Here is a 12,338-nt window from a genome sequence, read left to right as displayed (position 1 = left end):
TACTTTGATATGATGGTTATTATATCAATATTTGCGCATAAAAGCTTTTCCACCGACATTTCTCGCATCGTTTTTTTACCAACACAAAAAAATATCCCACCGTGTCTAGCATATTTTGTTTTGTCGACATTAGGAAAGTTTCCAGAAAAATGTTGTTTCGGTCAGGCCTGACATTATTACTTTTTTATTTGACATGTAACGTTACTTTACTCACAATAAAAGGTTGGATGGAAACCTAACCTGGTCTCAGAGCATTTAGTATTACTCTGTACAGAAATCCTAGACATTCCATTTGTGACCTGTTCCAGGAAGCTAGGCTTCTGTCTCAGGTCACTACTTCACAGGACAGGCATTTGAATATATATATTTTGTTATATATAAAAAATATTTTGTTGTTGTTGCAAAAATACCTTCTGGACCATGTGAACGTTCATATGCGTTAATAACACACTTGTATGACATCTGTAAATACAAAATAAAATAGGTCAATTGTGCCTAGTTGGTTTAGACACAGAAAAAGACAATAATATTCCTGCTAGCCATGATTGGCTGAGACAATGGATGGGCTGGACATGCCGAGAGATGAGATTGGATTGGTCTGCCATGTAGCATGGTTCTGTCTATAATATGAGCTGCTCCCTATGTGTACATAATCCTTGCTACCACAGCTTTTTTGAACAATGTCTTGAGGAACTGTAAAAGTGTGGCTCCCGTTCTCAACATTGCTGCCCGCTATCGACAAAGATCATTGTGAAAAAGTTGTGATGGACTACTTTCTGGAGGACGATCGTGCCATTCTGACTCACTCTGGTTCTGAAAATGAATCAGACAATGAGGAAATGTATGATTGAGGTAGAAACATTTTTCATTGAACCAGACTGTAGATTCTTCTGATGACAGTGATGGGGATGAAACGGCAATGATTGCAAATGTGGAAGGAGTCGAAAAGATAACACAGAAGGCTGTTGTATAAAAACACCTGTCTCTGGATTACATCTTCAAACTACCGGCAACCATGGCATCCATGACAGAGAGGGAGAATGGTTCATCCATGTATATGGGCAAGAGTCTAGCAACATTTTCAGATATTATACGTTTCAGATTTGGTCATAAAGTCGTTATCCTTGCAAATTAAAGCATACTGTTAGCTAGCTAGCTACCGTTAGCTGGCTGGCTCACTAGCTAACGTTACGTGTATGATCTGTGCAGTAATATTATTTGTATCTCAGAAATCCATTTACATTGCTAGTTATAGCCTAATTTTAGCTAGCTAAATAACATTGAACCTAGTTGGTTAGCTTTAGCTACCTGCAGATTCATGCATGGAAGTATGGGTTGGGATTATGGTTCATTGTTTAGCTAGCTAGGTACCTAGCTACATGTCTAAACAAAGGACTCCACTATGCAAGTAACCATTTCACTGTACCGTTTACACCTTCTGTATCCTGTGCATGTCACAAATAAACTTTGATTTTATTTGATATAGTGTGTGTTTACCAGAGACGGTAATGTGAGGAATAACATGACCTGCATCAAAGTCAGATTAGGATTAGGGCAGAGGACTAGATAAAGTATATTTTTACTACTACTTTTTGCTTCTACTTTCACCACTTTTAATCTTGAAATCTTTGGTTACTTACTACACTATATTACTATTTTTAGTACATGTGAATCCTTAAAGAGAAGGGTGGGGCTAAGGCTTAAAATGGTGTGAACGATGCTGAACGGGTGTAGACAAAAAAAGAGCTCCAAAAAAGAGCTCCATTTTCTCAAAAGTGGGGTTACAAGTTTATTAACCTTCAAATAATATTTACTTTCCTATTGTTCCTCAACTGCAGTATATGATATACCATTTTCTAGCTCTGAAACTTTACTGTTAGCCAATTTAAAAAACACCATTTAAAATGTCGCTACATAGGACCGAGTCGAGGTGGTGGGTCACATTTGGTATGATATGTTAAGTTTTGTATGGTATGTATTAATGTGTGGATTTCCATCACCCATTTTGTATAATATGTTACAAATTACAAATTTATTATACAGTATGTTACCAATTTGTAAAACGTACAATATGTAAAAAATAAAATAAAAATGGACAATATGTTATGAATTTGCAAAATGTATGATATGTTATAAATTCTAGCTAGGTGGCTAACCTTAGGATTAGGCTAGGAGTTAGGGTTAGGAGTTAGGCTAACGTTAAAGGGAAGGGTTAGCTAAAAGGATTAAGGTTAGGGTCAGCTAACATGCTAAGTAGTTGCAAAGTAGTTAAAAAGTAATAAGTTGTTGAAAAGTTGCTAATTAGCTAAATTGCTCAAGTTGTCCGCGATGGGATTTTAACTCGCAACCTTTGTGTTGCTAGATGTTTGCGTTATATGCCCACCCATCTACCTGACCAACCAACCACCCACCCTACATCTGTCTTATGTAACTTATGTGTCACACCCTGATCTGTTTCACCTGTCTTTGTGCTCGTCTCCACCCCCCTCCAGGTGTTTCCAATCTTCCCCATTATCCCCAATGTATTTATACCTATGTTGTCTGTCTGTTGCCAGTTCATTTTGTTTCATGAAACCTACCAGTGTTTTTCCCCTTGCTCCTGTCTGTTCTAGTTCCTGTTTTCTAGTTTTTCCCGGTTTTGACCATTCTGCCTGCCCTGACCCTGAGCCTGCCTGCCGTTCTGTACCTTGCCACACCACACTGGATTATTGTCCCCTGCCTGCCTTGACTCTGAGACTGCCTGCCATTCTGAACCTTTTGCTCCTTATCTCGATTACTGACATATGCCTGCCCTTGACCTGTCGTTTTGCCTGCCCCTGTACTAGTAGTAAACTTTTGTTACTTCGACCCTGTCTGCATCTGGGTTTTACCTGAAACGTGATAGTACAAACTGGCTAGTAACACCCGCAATACAGGCAACTCCTAGTGTGAAGCCTAAGCTGGAGACAGTCAAACTCTGCCTAGTTCCCAGTTGCATAGGCTCGGTAAGAGGTGAATCTGCAGTCTTCGGAGACTCTCTGGGGAACTCGGGTAGCCTCGGATTCTCTCGGCAACAAAGCCATCAGGGACTTCCGGGATGCCTCAGAGGCTAGGTCGAGTCCTTGGACGGGTGAGTGAAATCTCCTCTCCTCTCCTTCCTTCGTTCCTGTTGTCGACCATCGATCCGAATGGTCAAGGCGATGAGCGAGTCGAGATCCGTCAGTAGTTCCCGGGCTGCAAGCTCGTCCTATACTTCCTCGGATACTCCGTCCAGGAACATGTCGAACTGCGCTTCTGTGTTCCAGGCTCTGGTTAATGATGTTCTCCGCGACATGTTGAATCGGTTCATCTTCGTCTACCTCGATGTCATCTCGTCTTCTCCTGTTCCGTCCAAGAGCACGTGCTCCATGTTCGACAGTTTTTTTCCGGATGTTCGTTCCTGATGTGGTCTGCTCCTCAGTCCTGGAGTGGGCCCACTCCTCTAAGCTTGCCTGCCACCCGGGTTCCCGGCGGATCTTGGCCTTTGTGCGACAGCGCTTTTGGTGGCCTAACATGGTTCCTGACGTCTCCGCGTTCGTCGCCGCATGCACGATCTATGCACAGAACAAGACTCTTTGACTCTTTGGCAAGCTCCTGCTGGTCTCCTTCAACCTGTGCCTGTGCCTGTCCCTGGTCTCACATATCCCTGGACACATATCCCGGGACTTTGTCACAGGTCTCCTCCCATCTGAGCCGCCCACTTCATTCCTCTCCCCAAGCTACCCTCTGCCAAAGACACGGCCCAGCTCATGGTGCAGCACGTCTTCCGGATCCATGGACTGCCAGTGGACATGGTCTCCGACCGGGGTCCTCAGTTCTCGTCCCAGATCTGGAAGGTGTTCTGCACACTCATTGGGTCATAGGCCAGCCTGTCCTCCAGGTTCCACCCCCAGTCCAACGGCCATTCGGAGCGAGCCAACCAACGACAACAAGTGGATTGCCACTTACAAGCTAGTCAGCGCATGCCCTGAGTATGCGTCCTGGTAATCTGTCTGGCCCTGCGGCCTTTTGAATGTTAACCTGTTTAAAGGTCTTACATCGGCTACAGAGAATTTGATCACACAGTCATCCGGAACAGCTGGTGCTCTCATGCATGGTTCAGTGTTGCTAGCCTTAAAGCGAGCATAGAAGGTATTTAGGTCATCTGGTAGGCTTGCGTTAATGGACAGCTCGTGGCTGGGTTTCCCTTTGTAATCCATGATTGTTTGCAAACCCTGCCATATCCGACGAGCGTCAGCGCCAGTGTAGTTTGATTCATGGTCTTGGTCCTGTATTTACGCTTTGCATGTTTGATGGTTCATCGGAGGGCGAAGCAGGATTTCTTATAAGTGTCCGGATTAGTGTCCCGCTCCTCGAAAGCAGCAGCTTTAGCCTTTAGCTCAGTGCCGATGTTGCCTTTAATCCATTGCTTTTGGTTGCGATATGTACATACGGTCACTGTGGGGATGTTGTCGTCAATGCACATATTAAGGAAGCTGGTGACTGATGTGGAAAACTCTTCGATGTCATTGGATGAATCCCGGAACATTTTCCAGTCTGTGCTAGCGAAACAGTCCTGTAACTTAGCATCTGCTTCATCGGACCACTTCCGTATTGAGTGCGTCACTGGTACTTCCTGTTTGAGTTTTTGCTTGTAAGCAGGAATCAGGAGGATATAGTTATCTTCAGATTTGCCAAATGGAGGGTGAGGGAGAGCTTTGTATGCATCTCTGTGTGTGGAGTAAAGGTGATCTAGTTGCACAGGTGACTTGCTGGTAGAAATTAGGTAAAAAACTATTTCAGTTTTCTTGCATTAAAGTCACCGGCCACTAGGAGCGCTGCCTCTGAGTGAGTATTTTCTTGTTTGCTTATGGCCCTATAATGTCCGTTGAGTGCGGTCTTAGTGCCAGCATCGGTTTGTGGTAGTAAATAGACAGCTAAGAAAAATATAGAGGAAAACTATTCTAACTCAGGCGAGCAGAACCTTGAGGCTTCCTTAATATTAGTGATCACGCAGCAGTTAACAAAGAGACAGACACCCCCTTTTCCCTGAGCGTCACTGACGCTGCCGTTCTGTCCTGCCAATGTATAGAAAACCCAGCTAGATTTACAGTGCCTTGCGAAAGTATTCGGCCCCCTTGAACTTTGCGACCTTTTGCCACATTTCAGGCTTCAAACATAAAGATATAAAACTGTATTTTTTTTGTGAAGAATCAACAACAAGTGGGACACAATCATGAAGTGAAACGACATTTATTGGATATTTCAAACTTTTTTAACAAATCAAAAACTGAAAAATTGGGCGTGCAAAATTATTCAGCCACCTTAAGTTAATACTTTGTAGCGCCACCTTTTGCTGCGATTACAGCTGTAAGTCACTTGGGGTATGTCTCTATCAGTTTTGCACATCAAGAGACAGAATTTTTTTCCCATTCCTCCTTGCAAAACAGCTCGAGCTCAGTGAGGTTGGATGGAGAGCATTTGTAAACAGCAGTTTTCAGTTCTTTCCAAAGATTCTCGATTGGATTCAGGTCTGGACTTTGACTTGGCCATTCTAACACCTGGATATGTTTATTTTTGAAACATTCCATTGTAGATTTTGCTTTATGTTTTGGATCATTGTCTTGTTGGAAGACAAATCTCCGTCCCAGTCTCAGGTCTTTTGCAGACTCCATCAGGTTTTCTTCCAGAATGGTCCTGTATTTGGCTCCATCCATTTACCATCAATTTTAACCATCTTCCCTGTCCCTGCTGAAGAAAAGCAGGCCCAAACCATGATGCTGCCACCACCATGTTTGACAGTGGGGATGGTGTGTTCAGGGTGATGAGCTGTGTTGCTTTTACGCCAAACATAACGTTTTGCATTGTTACCAAAAAGTTCAATTTTGGTTTCATCTGACCAGAGCACCTTCTTCCACATGTTTGGTGTGTCTCCCAGGTGGCTTGTGGCTTGTGGCAAACTTTAAACAACACTTTTTATGGATATCTTTAAGAAATGGCTTTTTTCTTGCCACTCTTCCATAAAGGCCAGATTTGTGCAATATACGACTGATTGTTGTCCTATGGACAGAGTCTCCCACCTCAGCTGTAGATCTCTGCAGTTCATCCAGAGTGGTCATGGGCCTCTTGGCTGCATCTCTGATCAGTCTTCTCCTTGTATGAGCTGAAAGTTTAGAGGGACGGCCAGGTCTTGGTAGATTTGCAGTGGTCTGATACTCCTTCCATTTCAATATTATCACTTGCACAGTGCTCCTTGGGATGTTTAAAGCTTGGGAAATCTTTTTGTATCCAAATCCGGCTTTAGACTTCTTCACAACAGTATCTCGGACCTGCCTGGTGTGTTCCTTGTTCTTCATGATGCTCTCTGCGCTTTTAACGGACCTCTGAGACTATCACAGTGCAGGTGCATTTATACAGAGACTTGATTACACACAGGTGGATTGTATTTATCATCATTAGTCATTTAGGTCAACATTGGATCATTCAGAGATCCTCACTGAACTTCTGGAGAGAGTGTGCTGCACTGAAAGTAAAGGGGCTGAATAATTTTGCACACCCAATTTTTCAGTTTTTGATTTGTTAAAAAAGTTTGAAATATCCAATAAATGTTGTTCCACTTCATGATTGTGTCCCACTTGTTGTTGATTCTTCACAAAAAAATACAGTTTTATGTCTTTATGTTTGAAGCCTGAAATGTGGCAAAAGGTCGCAAAGTTCAAGGGGGGCGAATACTTTCGCAAGGCACTGTATATTTACCATGTCTGGAGAAACATAAGATATTACAGTTCTTCAGATAACGTTGATAGGATAGTCTCAAACGGAGATCATCCAGTTTATTCTCCAGTGATTGCACGTTTGCCAATAGAACGGAGGGTAGAGGCAATTCTTTTCCACTCTCTGACGTAGTCTCGCCAGGTGTTCTGTACGCTGGCCTCTATAGCATCGTCTCCTTCTTTGAGTGTCTTGTGATTTTGGCCTAGTCCAGGATAATCAATATGTCTTTCGCCTCCGACTCATTGAAGTAGAAGTCCTCATCCAAATGGAAGTTAGTGATAGCTTTTCTGATGTCCAGAAGCTCTTTTTGGTCATTGGAAACAATGGCAGAAACATTATGCACAAAAAAGTTTTGATCAGCGCAAAAAAAATACACAAAATAGCATAGTTGGTCAGGAGCCTATAAAACGCCGGCACAGTTGCTTTTTGTTGAAGAGGCAGCAGATAACGTTTGCTTGCGATCTTCTTTCTCCTGTGTCTGAATGAATTGGTGGCTATTTCTTTCTAGCTGGCAAAATAAGTGAACTAGATTTTGTTTGCGTACTGCCAAATGTCAATAATATAGCTAAGTTTGTCCCTGGTATGGGCTAGTAAAAATCCTAAACCTAGCCAGTTAGACAGTGATAGGCACAAGCTGTACTGAGGTGAGAGGGAGGAGAGAATTCACTTTCTGTTTCATCTGCTGGTGGATAGCTAATTTTCATGCCAATTCGTTTTTCCACATTTATGAAATTATATTTTTTATTCTATAAAGATTGTAATTGTGTCAATATGAATATTGTAGAAAAATCCTCATAGCAGTTTTCCATACTAAAAAGTGAAGTGCCACTTGGTCCGCATTAGCCTCCCATGTACAGTAGGCTACAGGCAATATATTACCATGTACAGTAGGCTACAGGCAATATATTACCATGTACAGTAGGCTACATGCAATATATTACCATGTACAGTAGGCTACAGGCAATATATCACCATGTACAGTAGGCTACAGGCAATATATTCCTCCATCTTGTGACTCATACAATCTTGTGTTCGGAGCTTTCTGGTAGTCTTCTTCATCTTCATACGCGGGGAGCATAAATTGTACAATTGTAAACTAACAAAGAATTTGTCAAGTTAGAACCCATGTATATATTAGATAATATACAGGTTCATTATCTGCTACCTGGAATTGAACCCCTACCATAACCCTTACCCTAACCCTTTTACATTTTTACTTCAATGGGGTGAGGTTAGAGTTGGGACATCCCAAGGGTTCTGTTGAGACTTTTCCGTTATGGTACCTTACTTGGCAATAGGCTGGTACACGTTATTCGCTCACTTAATTCATTCCAGTAGTAGACGAGGCTGCTGCTCACAACCTGAGGCAGCAGTGGAAACATTTTATGAGCTTTTGAACCCATATGAACACATGTAACAGCAGCAGTATTGCCTACTGTGTGCAGAGCTTATTTAAAAGCCAGGTTGCATGACATGTTGGACCCTTTATGCCCGCTTGTCAACTATAGATTATTTAAATTAGTGAGCTTGACACATTTTCGAACTTGTAATAGACTACGCCTTTTGGCTCTCTCTTATCAGTATCTGTGCTAAAGGTAAAGGTGTGTCCCGAGTTTAATACACTAGTCTATTTCTTTTCTATGGGGAAGTGTGACCTAAACCTACAGCTTACTTAATAAGAAACATGTTTTAATACTAATTTTAAAATGCAACATGCAGAAATAGCTCAAACATTTCCTGGTTGCTAAAATTCCAATAATTCGCCTAATTTCAGTTTATGTGACAAAACAAGCATGTATTGTGAAATATATTTTCCATATCCAAAAATATTTTATTTTCAGCTGTTTGAAGCTGGTGTACAAAACCCAAAGAATAAAGAAAAAAAATAAACAACTTAAGAACCGGTAGCATAGGAATAGCACACATAGAACATATCTACTGCTTCTTAGGCTTTCAATGAGAATGACAGATCTATAACACACATTTCTAAGTGAATTATGTTAGGTCGCACACATATTGCAGCATTAAATAAATCACTTTTAAACCACAACTAACCTTCTCACTATTACTGAGAAGATAATCATTATTATAACACATAAATATGCAATATTGAGATGAATTTCTAGTATATGCCTATAGGCTATTTTCAAAGATGGTTTTAAAGGAGAAAGTCAAAGCATAGAATTTGTTTCCCACTGATCAAGGTGTGATTAGGCCTACTTTAAGAGCACCACTTGTTTTCTCTGGCATCCCAACATAAAGTCAGAAGTGTTTACAAGATGAGCTTAATAAAATCAACATCTCCTCCAAGGATTTGTAAATATTGCTGTGCAACTTGGGAGTTGGCAGTCTATCATGCTCTGCTGGCAATCTTTTAAGATGCAAAGGTAGCACATTATTTCTTATATATACACACTATTGAAACAGCTATGTATTTTCAGAAGTTCTATTCTGGTCTTAACAAGGAATCAAAGAGGGCCTAACAAAAGCAGAAAGGCCTTATAGGTTCTAATATGATCTTCAAAAGACCTATTGAGTTTCCTTGAGTATTGGACTGTTAATTATTTAGGCATGTCAGTCTGAAGTAAATGTAGTCATATTATTATGAATATGAATTTGGACTTGATGTGACATGGCTACACAGAGTCAAAGAGCAGGTGAAGAGGCGCACTGCCGAGGCGCACCAGCCGGCACTGGTGGTAACGGGCTGGGGACACGCACTTCTGGGCGAGTGCGAGGAGCAAGAACAGGGAGTACTGGACCCTGGAGACGCACTGGTGGCCTGGTGCGTGGTGCCGGCACTGGTGGTACCGGGCTGGAGACACGCACCTCAGGGTGAGTGTGGGTAGGAGGAACAGGGCATATTGGACTGCCGAGGCGCACTATAGGCCTGGTGCGTGGTACTGGTACTGGTTGTACCGGGCTGAGAACACACACCTCAGGATGAGTGCGAGAAGCAGGAACAAGACACACCGGGTTGTGAAGGTGTACTGGAGACCTGGTGTGTATAGCCGGCATCAAATCTTCCGGAACTTTAACACAAGTTTCAGGCTGAGTACGAGGAACTGACACAGGTGGCATCGGACAGCTAACACGCTCCTACATTTATTTCAAGCCATCTCTTTAAATACAGTGTATTTTTTTAGTTATAATTTTGTCGACAGACTCACTACAATATATCGACAGAACGGGTTCAGAATATTAGGGATCAATGAAAGAAATCGATCTAAATATATGCATATTTGTCACACTCTGACCATGATTTGCGTTGTTTGTTTCTATGTTTTGTTTGGTCAGGATGTGATAGGAGTGGGCATTCTATGTTGTATGTCTAGTTAGTCTATTTCTATGTGTTTTGGCCTGATATGGTTCTCAATCAGTGCCAGGTGTTTGTCGTTGTCTCTGATTGGGAACCATATTTAGGTAGCCTGTGTTGTATTGTAGTTCGTGGGTTATTGTCTATGCGTAGTTGCCTGTGTCTTCACACAGTGTCATAGCGTCACGGTCGTTTTGTTGTTTGTGTTATTCGTGTTTTTTCGTCATTCAATAAAATAATGGATTCACACCACGCTGCGCTTTGGTCTACTCCATACGACGATCGTGACAATATTCGTCTCCGTTTCAGTACCAATTGGTAGATTTAAAAAAGTGATTGATCAATTTGAAGAAAGGAGTTCAACAACAGGTTGAAACTGAGTGAAAACATGGTCCTTGTGGATGTTGTTTCAAAGCCTAACACAACGAAATGGACAGCGCTTTCTAAGGTGACGATTCATTCAAAACAACCATATGCATACTAGAGCTTATGCATACGCAGAGGCCTATGAGGCCAAGCCCGAAATTAAACGTAAATTAAAATATTGATTGTGCCATTGTACAATAATGCATAGCCTACCGCATATTACGCATGTCATAAAAACAACTGATTTAAGATGTCTTTGATACATAATTGGTCTAGCCTAGACTACAAAATTAAACAAATTTTACTAATCGCCTCAGAGTGTAGACTGTATTATTATCCATACTGGATGGACTGGTTACCTTATGCCATGCGCCAAAGTTTCTATCCATGAGTCTGGAAGAGAATGTATAGGCTGATGCTGTTAGCTCATTGATTGTGCAGGGCGGCTTACAGAGATATTTGGAATAGTTTAGTAATAGAGGATCTTTATATTTTCATAATTAATATGCTGTCACATTACCTTTAGTTACAGAATATCTCACTACCGTGTGTTTCCATCTCCTCTCTCTCCTTAATTCCTTTCTCGACCATGCAGAGAGAGGGGCTGTCAACAGTTTAAAGAAATATGTTTAGTTGTGACATGATACTATCGATGTTCCTAAACTGATTACACATGGTTGCACAAATTAAGCACTGGGTAGCTGCAGGAACAGGGTTGGAGAGCCCATGGCATACAGAGTTTGGGCAGAATATCAACCTTCGCGCAGCGAGAGGCTGCATGCTCTTTTAAATGTTTTATTTTATTTAGCCTTTATTTAACTAGGCAAATCAGTAAAGAACAAATTCTTATTTATAATGGCGGCCTACACCGGCCAAACCCAAACGACGCTGGGCCAATTGTGCACCGCCCAATCACGGCAGGTTGTGATACAGCGGAGATTCGAACCAGGGTTTCTGTAATGACGCCTCAAGCTCTAGATGCAGTACCTTAGAGGTCACTCAATAGCGCTTCAAACAGTGGTTGATGCATGCAGTGAAATAACTGGCATGATTTAAAAACAAACCAGGGGGAGAGCGGCTTTCTTTCGCTAGTCCAGTGCATACAGATGACATGTCTTTTCCCTACCCCTGTTCCTGCCCATTTGATAACGAACTATTCTAAATCTAAACAAATTTGGCATATTAGTAAAGACCAGATTCAATTGAGAATAGTGAAAATATGATCACCTTATGAGAGGTAAGGAACAGAGAGCAAGCTTTTTTTGTTACTTTCTCAAATCATCAATAGCCTGAAGTCGCATCATGCAGCCCAAATATGTTTTGATTTCTAAGACTTTTCTAAGACTTTTTCTATGATTTGTATAATTCACAACATAAATGGTCAAATAACTCTAAATCCAGCATATACAGTGCAAATAAATTTGCAAATAAATTCATTAAAAATCCTACAATGTGATTTTCTAGATTTTTTTTTCTCATTTTGTCTGTCATAGTTGAAGTGTACCTATGATGAAAATTGTGAGGATTATTATTATTATTGTGAGGGTGTACGAGTGGAGGCCTTGTATGTGTGGAGGCCTGGAGATGCTAAATGTGTTTATGTTTATTAACGGTCAATTACCGTGAGGCTGGCAGTCTTTTGCATGACAATAACCATCTGACAAAAATTGTATGACCGCCACAGCATTAGACCAGACCATCTTTTATTGGGATGGGCTGGACGAAATTTACACAAAAAAAGTATGTGGACACCCCTTCAAATTAGTAGATTCGGCTAATTCAGCGACACCCACTGCTGACATATCAAATTGAGCACACAGCCATGCAATCATCATAGACAAGCATTGACTGTAGCATGGCCTTACTGAAGAGCTCAGTGACTTTC

Source organism: Oncorhynchus keta, chromosome 36, assembly GCF_023373465.1.
Source record: "Oncorhynchus keta strain PuntledgeMale-10-30-2019 chromosome 36, Oket_V2, whole genome shotgun sequence".
NCBI classification, from domain to species: domain Eukaryota; kingdom Metazoa; phylum Chordata; class Actinopteri; order Salmoniformes; family Salmonidae; genus Oncorhynchus; species Oncorhynchus keta.
The sequence above is the reverse complement of the archived record's forward strand: the minus strand, read 5'-3'. Positions refer to the sequence as shown.